At 41.4% G+C, this 15,531-nt stretch overlaps 1 protein-coding gene and 1 long non-coding RNA gene across 4 annotated transcripts in view; one reads left to right on the forward strand and one right to left on the reverse strand.

The window, feature by feature from the left end:
• Positions 1-15,531, forward strand: part of SAMD12 (sterile alpha motif domain containing 12) — a 431,004-nt gene that overhangs the window by 223,597 nt on the left and 191,876 nt on the right. The window lies entirely within an intron of this gene.
• LOC133042329 (uncharacterized) lies at positions 640-13,542 on the reverse strand. 2 transcript variants are annotated; one of them, XR_009689474.1, is made up of 5 exons: positions 13,406-13,542; positions 12,055-12,887; positions 9,195-9,299; positions 4,324-4,539; positions 640-3,426 (listed from the first exon to the last, which is right to left on the reverse strand). It is a non-coding gene; the product is annotated as an uncharacterized LOC133042329 (long non-coding RNA). The 2 variants fall into 2 exon arrangements; XR_009689473.1 differs by having other exon boundaries at positions 4,324-4,542.

Below are 15,531 nucleotides of genomic sequence, written 5' to 3' on the forward strand. Positions count from 1 at the left end.
AATTGGGTTAAATCTATGTTGACTGTATTTCGAAGCAAGTAGTTGAGGTACCCTGAAATCAGGACAGCCTCAGAAAATCTCAGTCACCATTGATATCAGATGATCACTCATATCAGATGATCATGTATGGGCAATTTGAATTCCAGAGGGAATAGAGAATGAGGTCAAGGAAATATTTGAATTTTCTTTGGGAGACAGAGAATTATCAAAAGTTAGTGCAGGCATCAAACCATACGTCCAAGGAACTCAGAAAACACAAAACAGGACAAATACCAAAAATCAGTCAGACAAACAAAACACACCATGCCAAGGCCTATCATATTGCTCAAGACCATATGCAATATGTTATCTCTATTCAAAAGGCGTGGAAACATTTTTGTCATTGATTACCCCAGGGCTTTTTGAATTCAAGTTATAAGCTTTTGTAAGAGGATGGCACTGTTGTTGGCTTAGCAGTTCAGAGCATCCCCCCTCCTCTGATTTACTTCCACACTTTATTATATTATGTCATGATAGGCATGTCAGTGCCAGTATTTGAAGTTGACCCATTAAGGTCAGACCCTCCAAATAGTCACAACTCATTTTTATAAACTACTTTTGTTGTTGTTTTTAATTTACTAATGGCAGCTCTTACAAGGCCTTGTGTGGCAGGTATTTAGTACATATTTATATCATCTCACTTAATCCTCATTCTCATGACAACTTTATTAAATAACTATTATCCTTTTTTAAAAACACATGTAGAAACTGAGGATAAAGGGACTTAAAATGTTGTTCAAATTGATCAAGCAAATAAGTGAAACAGCTAGAATTTAAACCCAGGCAGTCTGACTCCAGAACTCCTACTCTTTTTCTTTCCATATTTGTTAAGTTATGATTGGCAAATAAAAAGTATATATATTTAAGGTAATTGACTTGATGTCTTGATATATCTATGTGAGTGGAAACAGCTACACTTAACCATTCTGCTATACACATCTTAATTAAAAAACAAAAAAAGAAACCACACCTCATACTGCACATGTACACATAAGAGCATGTGTATATGTAACATGAATGTATAGCAGACTTTATTCCCGGTTGTTACTAAGAGTTCAGAGCCTGATTTGCTCAACAGGTTGGGACCTATTTTGTCTCTTTACCCTTGTTTTCATTTGCCCTGTTGCAACAGCAGATTGGTTGAACTGCACAAATCCTTTTGAACTCTTAGAGTTGTGTTCCAGGAGTTGGCAGGCTGGCATGGAGGTACAGTGTTTCCTACATGGCAGATGCTGGTCTCATCTCTCCAATGTGTGGAGAGATGCAATAAATCAGGAAAGAGGCTGTGTACCCAATTCCGGGTGCAGGGTGTGTGGGCGGGCTCTCAACAGGGATTCTGATAAATTTTAGAGATTGCTCACCAGCAAGTTCTTTTTATCCCATTTCACTGTTTTCTGACAGGCTTCTTCTTTTTAAATGGCTTGTAGCAACTAGTTCCTACTATCAGATTTTTCTTTTCTTTTTTTTTTTAAGCAGAGGACAATAGTAAAAGACAAACAAGACCAGGCCTTACAAAAAATGTGTCTTATCAATGGTCATATGGTGAAATCTTAAATTTTTTAGATAATTTTTAGATAATTCTGCTCGGATTATTTGGGTAAATGCTAGCATCTGCTCCTTGTTGTTTATGCTTTATCAGCCCAGGACACCTATTTTCATATCTCCTCTCTCCCCAACACACATATACTCAGAAGAATGTTTACTGTGAGCCGTTGCTCTTTACTAGAAGGAAAACAGGACAGGAGATTTCTAAGGATTAGGTTACATTCCACAGATGAAAGGTTAGGATTTTACACACAATAATATCCTTCATCCTTTGACCCCTCTGGCTCTTCTGGCTTTAACAGGTCCCTCATGAACCAACCCCTGGACACTGTCAGCGCAGAAGCCACACAGAACTCACATCTCTGTCTAGAAAATTTTCGAATAAAGTGTTATCTGCTTGATGTTTCAGTGTCATTTCTCCATTTGCCTCTCCTCTGCATCTTACATATTTCTCTCTGATATTTTGATCTATAAGGACTTGCCTTTGATTAAGGGCCCTGCTCCTTAAATGTTCGTTCTCAGTTTCTCCACTTCATCAAAAGATTGGAGGCACCTCTGGTGACCCAACATCCCTGACATTAAATCTGGGAGTCAGTTGCAAGCTTTGATTTGACAAGCCTATTCCATTTCTTAATTTCAATGACTTTGTAATACTGAATTATTTCTTTCTGTAGGCATATGATTTTCTTCTCCTCAAACTTCCCTGTGTTGCATAGATTTTTCACAATTAAAGGCACTGGATTGTTTAGAATCTAATCGTGGACACATGTGCCTTTTTTCTTCTGAAAATACAAGGATATGGAGCTTCATAAATCAGAATATTGGGCTTAAAATATAATTTATAAGGAATAAATACAGGAAATGTAAATCATGCTTAAGAAAGGCTTACTTTCATCTTACAAGCTGGATTGAAAAATCATGTGGCTACATTTGTAAGTAATGAAAAGACATTCTGAAAATAAAATTTCAGGATTAAATCTAGAGGCACATTTAGTAGCTATTTGAGCATTCCCATTGTCCCCAAAAGGTGTGTGTGTGTGTATGATCCTAGCGATGAATCTCATGCCTTAGCTCATTTAAAAGGTGAATTCTCATCAGGGCTGACTTCTGTGTCCTTATGAGTATTTAACATTTTGGTAATTTAAAGAAAGCCTAGAGCTGTAATAATCTGATCCAAAAAATATACAGGACTTTAAGCAAAAGGAAGCCTGGAAGACTATTGCTTTACTATCAAAGAAAATCTGAAAGAACTGTTACAGATTCAAATTTCAACTGTGTCCAGATTTCTTAGCACTGTATGATTAAGGAAGAAATCTAGGAATAGTCACTACAGACACTTGTGTTATGTTAGAAGCAAGATGTGAAAATGGTCCAAATGGCTAGTATTGGGATGACATGGCAAGGAAGATACAGCCCAAACCAATAGAAATTCGATGCTAGAGAAGAAATATATGGTTTTAGAACTGACGATTCTATAAAGTCCTATCTAAGGATAGAATCATCTAATTCATCAGTTTAGACACATTTTGAAGCTATTCTTCACTATAATAGTGAGGTTGTAACATTTGACATCTTTATGTAGAAGACTTAATTTAACCAATATAGTTTTTGTTGACTCCAAGCTGTTGATGTTACGGTAGCCGTGCATTTATCAGTTATAAGATGTTTCTTCAATCTCAGTTCTGTTTTTATGGGCTGATCAGTATTCGGCTCTTCCTTTGACAGAAGCTGTCTCCTGGCTTGTGAGGGCGTGTGTTCTCGCGGTCACAACGGGGTGGAGTGTTTGTGTTGATTTATATATATTTGTAGCTGAAGGCGTGTATTCTGCTATGCTCCATTAGTCTGCATACAAAGGAAAACATTTCGATTGTAAAAAAACAAGCTCACTTGAGTTCCTGAGAAGATGTAGCTTCTGCTAGGGGCAAAGGACAATGATACATTTCCCCCATGGCTTTGTTGTTTGTGAATTTGACTTGTGTATCCTGGTGTCTTGTGATTTAAGGAAAGCCAGTATACAACATCTAAATTTGTAAAATGAGGGATCCATGAGTCTCTGTTCTTGTTTTTTCTCTTGTTAAAGTCACAGCTTTTTATGATAAATTTGCTCAAATCAATGTTCAGTGTGGGATAGGGACTAAAAATATAGGGCTTGACACGTCCCTGGTGGTCCAGGGGCTAAGAGTCCTCACTCCCTTGAAGGCGGACCAGGTTTGATCCCAGATCAGGGAACTAGATCCCACGTGCTACAGCTCAAGAAACTGCAGCAACTAAGACCCAGCTCAGCCAATTTAATTAATTAGTTTTTTTGAAGTCTCATAGTGCCAGATTTGACCCAAAACATCAATTCTTCTTGCTAGGAGGCCTTTGTCATAATCTTTAACATCTCTGGGCTAAATTTTCTGAAAAATGAGAGTAGTAATTATGCTTGTATGTAAGACTCTGATGAAGTAATTCACATCAAGCATATAACAGTATGATAGATTATACATAGATATTTATGTGTGTATGAAAATATATGTATGTAAATGCATATATACATATGTATTTAGGATTTACATAGTGATCAAATATAGAGTGTGCTATTATTACATAGTGCTCATAGCGTTTTATGGAAAATGAGACACTTACAAAATCAATAGATAATGTACACATACAATTTTTAGCAGCAGATTTATCTTACTAATTATGTATTCCAGAGGCCACTATTCCTTTTGATCCCCTGCACACACACTTACTTACCATGGAGATGGGTGACCTCGAGGCATCCTGGCTGGGGCAGTGAAGCCACCTGGGCTGGTTTAAACTCAGGCAACATGTCACGTTCGTTTTGTCAGAGCCTCCATCAGGCACCACTTTGCCCAGTGAGTGCGTGTCAGAGCTTGGGGCTTCCCCAGAAAGCAGGCTCAGAGAAGATCTGAGTGTTGGGAGTTTGTTGGGTGGTGTCCTCCTCACCAGCTGCTGGGAAAGCGAAAGATACAGGATTCAGGCTGTGGTTCAGTCATCACAAGAGGTCAACCAGCTCTGGAGCGGGGCTTAACCTTTGGAGTTAATCCAGACCAGGGGCAGGCTACCTGGGGGCTGGACCTTTACACCTATGGCTTCTTCTTCCCACCCACCCACTAGTCATCGCATCTGGGCCGCTCTCAGATACAGGGTCATGTGACCATGGACCTCGTGACTCTTTTCAGCCCAGGACATCACCCAGAAGGGCTGCAAGTAACTGTCACTCCCACCTGGGGAGTTCTTCAGTATCTAAGTGACATGGCACGGAGTCTCCCATCCATTAGAACCGATCATTGTCAGAAATTGATTTGGCCTAATTTATCTGGTCTCAGCTTTTCTCTTGTTTTTCTCCCTCTATTCTTTGCTTTTCTCCCACCCTTCTATCAACCACTAATTGATGCCCTGCTATGTAATGAGGTCTAGAAATTCAAATATTTTTAAAAAGGGATTCTCTGCCTGTTCCAAAACTTCTGTTCAAATAAAGAGACAAACCAGGCAACAAAATGGGCAGTGATGATGACCTGTGGAGTTGAAAAAATAATCATTCAAAATTCTTCTGTCTCTTGCCCTCCATGTGATTATGTCACTAAAATTCTCAAGCTCTGTTTTCCTCATTTTTAAAATAGGGATATCAATTAAACCTATCCAGAGGACTGTCCCAAATAATAAAGAATGAGAAATTATTCACATTTATGCCCAGCCCATAATTGTCCACTCAATTTTATTGGTGATGTTTTTATTATTGGTAATAATGACTATGTCAGGGGTTCACTGACCCATTTCCATGTAACTTCTTCACCTTTATCTGCTGGGTCAAACAAAAGATACCTCACCTAGGCAAGGAGCTCAGTGATTGAATGACCTGGTGTCTTGGACTCTACCCTTTGAAACATTCCGTACGTGAGGGATTCTGTGTCTTAAGAACCTTCCATTACAAAGTATGCAGTTACTACACCTGGTTGGGCTCCTCAGCGTCCATCACAAATGGTCTTGTCTCTTTTTAAACCACATTCCTTCTGATATCTCGTTCTCCCAGATTTTTTCTCCCTCTCTCTAGCCCCTTATTTAGCAATGTGTCCCTGTTGGCCTGTTTTACTGATCTACCCACTTAATGCTATAGGTCCTCAAAGGATCAGCCTTAGCATCTCTCCTCTGTTCATCTCCGTTTCTCTTTGACGATGGGTTTATATGTCATCTCTATGATCGTGGCTCCCAAGCTAAACTCCAGACCGGACTTCTCTTTGCAGCTCCAGCTTGTACACCTCCACACCCACTTTACTGGTAAATATCTCATAGGCATAGGCAATTCAGATTTATTCCACATCCTAACCAGAAGTATTGATTTCTCTCTTCTGACTTGTTAACTCAGTATTCTCCATATCGGTAATTACCCTTTCTTTTATTTTATTGACCAATCCAGAAACACGGGATGATCCTTGGCATCTGTTTCTCTCTTGCCTCAAATACCAAATCTACCACCAAATCCTTTTGATTCTACATTTGAAATATCTCCTCCCTTTGCATCTCCATCATCACCTTCTAGTAGAAGCCACCATCATCTATGGACTCAACAAAAGCTCTAGTCTTCCAACTAGCTTCTCTACCTCCAGATGTCACCTTGACCTTCAACTGGGACATTTTTTTGTAGCCAAAGAGTGAGTTTTTAAATACAAATTGCATCTTGTCACTGCCCTGCTTAAAACTGTATTTTGATTTCCTATCACACTTAGAATAAGTAATGGGATCCTTCTCTTGCCTCCAAGACCAAGAATGATCTTAACTTTGTCTGCTCTTCTGTCCTCATCTCAAGCCATTGGTCTCCACCCTCCTCACAAGGCCACCTTCGCTCGCTGGTCTTCTTGCCTTTACTGGAAGTATAGTCTGCGGAGAACATTTGCATATATTTTTTCTTCTTCATTCAAACTCTTTCACTGTACTCTTCACCAGTCTTTCTCATCCTTCAGATCTTAGTGTTCCTCCCTCACTAAATTTCAGCTCTGTGAGTAACAGAAACCATTGTATTCACTGCTTGTACCCAGCATCTAGCCTCATGGCTGTGTTAGATTATTGTTTATTAAATGAAGGCTTGACCTTTCTAGATGCAGTGTGAATTTGAATCAGATGTTTTGGCTCTAATCTCTGCTTTGCTAGTATTAGGCATGTGACTTTGGGCAGGTCTCTTCACTTTTCTGGGCCTGGTTTTTTGTTTCTTTTAACCTTCAAAATGGGGATGACACCATCTCTTTTCCCTTTCTCACAAGGCCATTAATCCATCAAAACTTTAATGAAACCTATCAAGTGCTGAGCACTGGAGCCACTCAGTTAAATGAAACTCACATTCTCTTTATAAAGAGCGCAGAATTTGGAAGTGAAGACAGGCATGTGAACAAATTCATGATAATACTATAATATAGTAAGTGTAATGATAGAAACAAGGCATCCCTTTATGAAATCTGTGTTTTGATAATGAAGAAGTATACTGAGTCCAGTACTACACAGAAAGTGCAGCGCATGTGCGCTCAGTCGTGTCCAACTGTGTGACCCTGTGGACTGCAGCCCGCCAGGCTCCTCTGTCCATGGGGATTCTCCAGGCAAGAATACTGGAGTGGATTGCCATGCCCTCCTCCAGGGGCTCTTCCCGACCTAGGTATCAAACCTGTGTCTCTTGCATTGGCAAGTGGATTCTTTACCACTGGCATCACCTGGATTTCCTACCTAATTTAACTTTCACCTAGAAATCTCAAAGCTACAAAAGTCAATATTCCCATTTTACAGATGAGGAAACTGTGACATAGTAACCTTAAGTAAGCTCCAGTTTATAGCACTAGTAGGTAGAAGCACAGAGTTTCTAACCCAAGCATTCTACTCAAGTTCAGATTGTTTTCCTCCCCCCACCCCACCAAAGAAAATACAACAAAATTAAACTAAGTTATTACCTTATTGCTAGAAGAATGAATTAACTAATGTTTAAATAAAGTATTTTATTGCCAAATATAAGTCAGAACAAAAAATTTTACCAAAGAATCTCACTTTTACCTTCAGTTTTTTTTTTTTTTCTAGTTTTCTGAGTCTATTTTTATTATCATTTACAATTGCTTTTGGGTCTATTATTGGTTATAACATATCTTTATTTCTACCCACAGTAAGCAAAGTGTTTCCTACGACAATGATTTGAAACTTTTTGAGATCAGATGCCTTGTACGTGGTATTTTGGTCCCAAAACACTGGCCCTCATATGGGGCTATTGGAGAAAACCCAAGTGGGCATTGCTTTGCTTTCTTTCCAAATAATTCTTGAAATGTCTCATTACAACTTAAAGTTCTTTAAAGGGGGCTCAATTTGAGATTAAATATATGAGGTATACATCCTGTAATAATGGAATTATAAAAAAGGGAAATAAGGACAGCTAAGTGACTTGAGCCATCAAGCTCAAGTGGCTGAGAGTAACAGTGAGTGAAGGAGTGTGCAATGCAGGTGTTGGTGTAACTATCAGTTGGCTGTACTGTGTAAATTGGTTGTATGGTACATTTCACCTGTGCAGAGGGGCCACGTTGCTCATCAGAGACTCACCTATAGCAAATCCTCAGTCTTAGGACTGGTTGTCATCATCATCCGTGGCTAATTTGCATTGAAAGCTCACTGGGGGACTTCCTAGTGATCCAGTGGCTAAGCTTCTGCACTCCCAATGCAGGGGGCCCAGGTTCAATCCCTGGTCAGGGAACTAGATCCCACATGCAGCAACAAAGATCAAAGAGGATCCTGAGTGCTGCAACTGAGATCCAGCACAGTCAAATAAATAAAAATATTTCTTAAAAAAAAAAAAAAGGTTATTTTTGTACCAGGCACTGTGCTTTCTTTATATCATCTCATTTAATCTTCATAAATATTCCTATAACAGAGGTGCTGTTATCCCACCCATTAGGAAGGTGGGTAAATGAAGACTTAAATCAGGTTAAGTAACTTGCTTAAGGTAGCATGGCATGTAATTGGTGGAGATCTGTTTTGCACCCAAGCATCTGACTCCCTGGACATGCCCTTGACCATCATAAAACCATTGGTCCTTGCCATTGGAGTCATCCAGTTCCCCCTTCCCCTGTGCTGCCAGTCTTCAGGGGTGACCTCACTCATCCTAACACAAGCTGTCTCCCTTCTCCTCTCATTCTGTTCTTTCTACCTTCCTCCTGTTCCAGCTTTGTAATCCTGGGGATGAGAGAAGGGAGAAAATAAAGCTATCATCCATCCATCCGTTTCTCAAGTTCCACAATCCTTAGCAACAACACTCGCCTGGACTACCAGGGGGCTGTTGCAAGCCTGTAATTGCAAAGTCAGGGTATTGGCACTACAGACATGGTGAAGCCAGCTAGTTCAAATATACATGAAATTGCAACATGGGCAACATGGGACTGGTGGCCTTAGGGTCTGCCATGCCCTCCAACTTGAGTTCCAATGACAAAGTTCATTTTGACTCTGTCCAAATATTATTTCACTAGTTTATTAAGCAGTATTCTGAATGTTAGCAACGGAAAAATGACAAGATGTACTCGTGCTTTAAGTGCCTTTAAGTAGGGGGAAAGACATCTTCTCTGTAACACCACCAGAAGTTTTACCTGTAGATTCTCAGGGGAGTCTGGGAGATGTTAAGACTTGAGCCAACCCTCAAAGCCCACAATCAAGAAGGGGATGGGGGGAGGGAAGACATGAGGAAGCAGAACCTGTAGGGAGACAGAGATAAAAGAAACATTGAAGAGAATCTGATTGTGCTGCTTATCTTATTCCAGTGTAAGTATAACTTTTAGTGGTATAACTTGTTGACATCAAATTTTGGACTTTAAGCTTGATGACCTTACTTTTTCTCCCTCTTGGAGGACAGAAAGGAACACTATGTACATGTGCATTTTTTATTGTCTCTTCAACATTGAAGCAATGCCAAACAGTATCAGTCAATTTTTATAGTCTTGCTTTCCTCAAATTTTCGTCACTTATCAAACAGAGGAATCTGATTTCACTTTTGTTATTGTCTTATTCGTGAGGACCCTTCAGTTAAACCTGACTTGAAATGTTGTGGTTAGGGGCTTTGAGGGCCATCAAGACCCAATGCATGGAAATTTTTCCTGGTAGAACTGAACTGGAATCCTTGTTCTTCTAGTTGTATGCTTTGGCATTTTATCTCCATGAGCTTGTTTCTGCATCCTTAAAATGGAGTAAAGAAGGCTTCCCAGCATGATTTATGGACTCAATGGGGCAATGGATGGGAATGTGCCTGACACGTAGTAGGTGCTTTCTCAAAAGTATGTTTTGTGTTGGTTTGCCTCCTTATCTGCCCACCTCCTGTGGAACCTCCAAAGCTGGGGATGAGTTTATCTCTTGGATAAGCATTCTGAGAATCAATTAGTTGAAAGTGAACATCTACATTAGTGGTTCTCAACCAAGGGCAGTTTTGCCCTCCAGCAGACATTTGTCAAAAATCTGAAGATACTTTTGACCAGCACAACTGGGAATAGGTGCTGCTGGCATCTAGGCTAAACTTCCTACAGTGCACGGGACAACCCCACAACAAGGAATTTGTTGTTAATGTTGTTTGGTTGCTCAGTTGTGTCCAACTATTTGCAGCTCCATGGACTGTTTTCCTCCAGATTCTTCTGTCCATGGGATTTCCCAGGCAAGAACAATGGAGTGGGTTGCCATTTCCTCCTCCAGGGAATCTTCCCAACACAGGAATCAAACCCACGTCTCCTGCGCTGCAGCCAGATTTTTTACCATTGAGCCACTGGGAATGCCGAGCCCCATATATCAATAGCTCCCAAATAGACAAGGTCAAGCAAATAAGATCCACTGTACTTGCTTGTCATATTAATGACTTTTGAAATTTGAGATGTACTAAGTCAAATTTTCTTTTCCTTTTTACCCCAACATCCTGAGAAAGGATTCCCAGTGTCACCATCAGGATGCCATTCTTTTGGGTACTTCCGTCATAGTTTTGGAGTGAACTACCCCATTCCCTATAGGATCTTACATTTCTTTTGGTCTGTTTCCTAGAAATGGCAATGGCAGTCTCTATTCTACTGACTTCATTCAATGCTTAATCAGCACAGCATGGGGCAGAGGGTATCATTTCATCCCCAGTTTACAAGTAAAGAAACTGAAGCCTAGAAAGCTGAGTCATCACAATGGTAACCATGGAGCAAGCAACTGGTCAAGCCAACCCTGACTTTCAACTCCAAATCCAAGACCTCTTTCGTTTTCACCAAAGCTTTCCTAGTAGATTCATGGTTCTTGCTATAGGTTTTTATCATATAGTTGCTTTGTGGTCCAGTTGTTAAGACTGGTGACAGTCCAGTTAAGACTCCACGCTCCCAATGCAGGTCGCCCAGGTTCGATCCTTGGTCAGGGAACTAGATACCGCATGTTGCAACTAACTCCTGGTACAGCCAAATAGATTAAAAAAAAAAAAAAAAGTAGCTTTGAAACTTTTTTAAACATTCCTTTGGCATTGGGTCACTGGTTGGGATGAATTTGTGCAGAGAGACCAGCAAGCCTAGCACCTGCCTCTTCAGGCTCTGTACATGTTGGGTTTACGGCCATGAGTGGAATACCACAGGGAGGGGGAGACTGTCAGGGAGGGGGAGACTGTCAATACCTCACGTGCTTCCTGGTAATTAATTTTGAAAGATGCCCAGTGCACAATGGGTTGCCCACCTAGTGACATTCGATTGCCTGAGAATCCCCAAAGCAATGCATACAAACGCTGACAGATAAAAGCAAATGCACAAACAGGTCTGGTCTACCTTGCCAAAGCGGAAAAAACCTTGAAGGCGATTTATGATATCATAAATCTTCAACCATAGTCTTGGATAAGTTGATACTATACTTCCTCGCTTGAAAAATCTGCTCTGAGGTACAAGGGAAGTAATTACTGAGTCTTCCCAGGGTCTAAAGCAGAATCCCCAAACAAAATGTTTTAAGGTTTTCTTAAATTAATTTTTGGAGAGGATTTGGTAACTGTGTTCTGCCAACAACATACAAGGATTTAATCTTTAATTTACTGTTTGAAAGCTGTCTATGCCTTCTTAAAGAGCCGAAAAATAGTGCACAGGACACATTTTACCTCTGTTTGAAAAGCACTCTAATTTCTTACCTTTATATTAAAACTTTATATTAATATTTTGGCTGGGAATTGGCATTATTTTCATTTCCTCCTTTGAACATCATTAGCACCTGAATAGATTCAACCAAAAACCTAGATTATCTATAACAATCATCTTATCTTGGGATTAAACCACAATGGAAAAGAATATATATAACTAAGTCACTTTGCTATATAGCAGAACCTGACACAAGGCTGTAAATCAATTGTACTTCAGTAAATAACAATAAATTTTTAAAAAATTAAAAGGGAAAAGTCTTTTTTATCCACAACTGGTTTAAAAAATCAACATACAGTCCCTGTCAGTATGGTAAATTACTTACAGTGACCACAGTGCAAATGTCCAGTAACCCTTCTCTTCCTCAACACAGGGAAGCAGGCTTTAATTTACTGCTAATCATTCCAAATGTAGCCAAGTAAGTGACTGGGCTTGGCGTGGGCTGTGTTCTCAGGTAGAAATGAGAGGGGACTTATTGCCCTTGGAAGGTTTTGTGCACCTTCTTGCCAGGAAGTGAGGCAGTGGGTTGGCTGACCTCAGAGTCCTGTTCACTCTGGTACTGGTGATTCTGTTACCTTTAGGAAATCAGGACCTGGGTTAGGGCTTACCTGAGAAGATAGGTTTGCACTACACATTAGGTTATAAAAATACAAAGAGCCAGTGCAGACTAGTCATCAGCCACCCTTGGTCTCATTAGCTGATAATCTAGAATAGGTCCCACAGGATGGAATCTCAGACCCTGGACTCAGTTGAAATCCTGAAGGCAGGGCTGCCTGAGTCCCTTTCCACTGCCCGTGGGTGGGACGTGGGGGCTGTTGCTCTTGTTCAGTTGCTCACTCAGGTCCGACTCTTTGCGACCCCATGAACTGCAGCACACCTGGCTTCCTGTCCTTCACCGTCTCCTGGAGTTTGCTCAAAATCATGTCCACTGAGTCAGTGATGCCATCCAACCATCTCAGCCTCTGTCTTCCCCTTCCTTTCCTGCCTTCAATCTTTCCCAGAATCAGGGTCTTTTCCAATGAGTCAGCTCTTTGCATCAGGTGGCCAAAGTATTGGAGCTTTGGCTTCAGCATCGGTCCTTCCAATGATTATTCAGGGTTGATTTCTTTTAGGATTGACTGGTTTGATCTCCTTGCTGTCCAAGGGACCCTCAAGAGTCTTTTTCAATACCACGAGGGAGAAAAAAATGTAAAAGTCAGCTACTGAAAGTGGCAATTTTTGTGTCCGATATGACCCATCTACATGTTTTGTTTGGATCATAATATGAGTTGGGGGCAAATTTTAAATTAGGAGTTTTCATAAAACTTCTGGATTTTCCATTCTTAGCTTAAAAACAGAAGTAGCAACACTTAGCCTATATTCTAACATAACAAAAATGCATCAGAATTGCACATCTTAGGGGGGAAAAAGCCAGACTGACCTGTCCACTGTCATCCACCTAGTCCCAGTTGTCCCATAAAGGGTTCCTCTTCACACAGTTCTGTTATCCTGACAACATTTGAGTCCATAATTGGATAAGGAGGTGAACCCAGGTGCATCAAACATACAGAAGTATGCAGTTGGTTTTAAGGTATATTCCACATAATTTGTAAGGTATCATAATTAAAATACCAAAATATGCCAATAATTAACTTTTTGAAAATAAGTTACCATAGGTTCTGATTATTCTTCCTCACCTATCTCCTGATGGGCTTTCTTGAAATGGTGATTAGCAGGACAGGACAGCAGCTCAACTGAGAATCGCAGATAAGCTTGACTCTGACAGTCAAAATTCTCTTGAGTACGTGTGGTACAGATGAGCTCAGCTTGCTCCCCACCCTCTCCCCCTGGATATTGACTTTTATCAATGAGAAACCCAGGGGTGTCTGACTTCAGGCAGGGCTGTATTCAGGAAAGCAAATACTGTTATCTTATCTACCTCCCTCTCTTCCTCTGCTTTCATCACCCCACCTTCTTCTTTTCAGCTCTTCTCTCTCTGTTGGCTTAATTCTCCAGCAAATTCTCTCCATATGGTGGCAGAGACAGCTGCTGACAGCAAGTCTAAGCTTGCCCCTTGATCTAAGAAAGACAGAGAGCATCCCTCTTTAGAAACCATAATCATTCTAGTAAATGTTACTGGCCCTGTCTGGGTCACACACCCAGCATTAATTTAAGAACTTTGTTCAGTGCCTCCATTGAGTCAGGCTCTAGCTAGCTGATTTAAACGTTCTTACATAATGGGAGGTGGGAAGGGATCAGAAAATAAAAGGTAAACATAACAAGAAAATGATGCAGTACTTGAAAAGTCCTGCAGGGACTTTTTAACTTAGTGAAAGCCCCACCAGGGCTTCCCAGGTGGCACCGGTGGTAAAGAACCTGTCTGCCGATGCAGGAGACATAAGAGATGCGGGTTCGATCCCTGGCTCAGAAAAATCCCCTGGAGGAGGGCATGGGAACCCACTCCAGTATTCTTGCCTGGACAGAGGCGCCTGGCGGGCTACTGTCCATAGGGTCACAAGGAGTCAGACACAACAGAAGGGACTAGGCATGCACGCAAAAGCCCGACCAGGTAAGGAGGAACAGCCCTTTCCACCAAAAGCAAAAGATGAGATGTGTTCAATCCCTGGTACAGACATAGACCTATGAGGAAGGAGGGATGAAGCGGTTTCCCGGCCCCCCTCAAAGACCCCTCATTCCCCTGTCGTTCTCCACTGCAAGGGGAGTGGAAAGGTGGTCTCAGCCTAGTGCATCGTGAGGTTATTCCCATGTGCCCACTGCTTGCCTTTCAGTCCTCAGGCACAGTGATCACTTCCTGACCCTCTCCTTTCCTGCCTGAAAATTGGCAGAAGTGTCAGGCTATGTAAAGAATTCCTGGGTGGCAGTTTACGGAGGTAGTTAAAGAGCGCGGCCTCTACATATTTTTGTCTCCTAGACCTGCAGCTTAGTAAATATGTGACCTTTAGCTATGTTTAGTAGCTTTTAATTGATTATAGATAATAATAGTATCTTCCGAGAGTTGTTGAAAATGAGGTAATCCATGTAAAGCCCTTGGAACAGTGTTTAATGTTGCTGTTATTGTGAGGAGGAGTAGAAGGAAGCAGGGGGAAGCATCCTCAGGCAGCCAGAGAACCAGAGTGCCCAGGTAGTACCCACATGGCATCGTCATGGTGGGTCCAGTTTGCCAAGGGCACGTGTTTGTATTTGTCATTTGATCCTCACAGTCACCTCCTGAAACAGGGTCATTTTTAGCCCTGTTGTAGAGCTGAGGCAATTAAGACTCACATGTGCTTTCCGGAGCCTTTATCTGCACCATTTAGCTCATAATCCCATACTTTTGTGTTTATGCTTCTCTCCTTGTATCGTACCGTTATTCCAGAAATTGTGACTTTGGAGTCATGGTGAGGTTGAAGAAACATGGGTTCAGGCTGTAGTACCCGGTGGTGTGCCCAGCCCGTCACTCTGTTACTTTGGCCCAGTCAGGACTGGGGTAGAGCCGGGGGCATCCCCCTGGTGTGTCACCTTTACCAGGATCAGATTTGGAGCTAGCCCCATGCACAAATGGCTGTTTGTTTGGGGAGCTGTTCAGTGACCTCTACTTCTGCAAGAAAAGAGGCCCTGTCATTCACTCTTCTGGAAAAGTGGCATTCCCTACTCACTTGTAGGTGCATCAAGACTTTCCAGTAGGGTTGGAGCGGAAGCCGCATCCTCTGCCCCCTCCTGCTTACCCTGAAATTCCCATCAGGCCTTGCAGCATGCAGTCATTCGTCTTTGAAAGCTGTGCCAGTAGTTCTCTGAACAGAAGGTAGGGGTCACCTAAACCAGC

Source organism: Dama dama, chromosome 21, assembly GCF_033118175.1.
Source record: "Dama dama isolate Ldn47 chromosome 21, ASM3311817v1, whole genome shotgun sequence".
In the NCBI taxonomy this organism is placed as follows: Eukaryota; Metazoa; Chordata; class Mammalia; order Artiodactyla; family Cervidae; genus Dama; species Dama dama.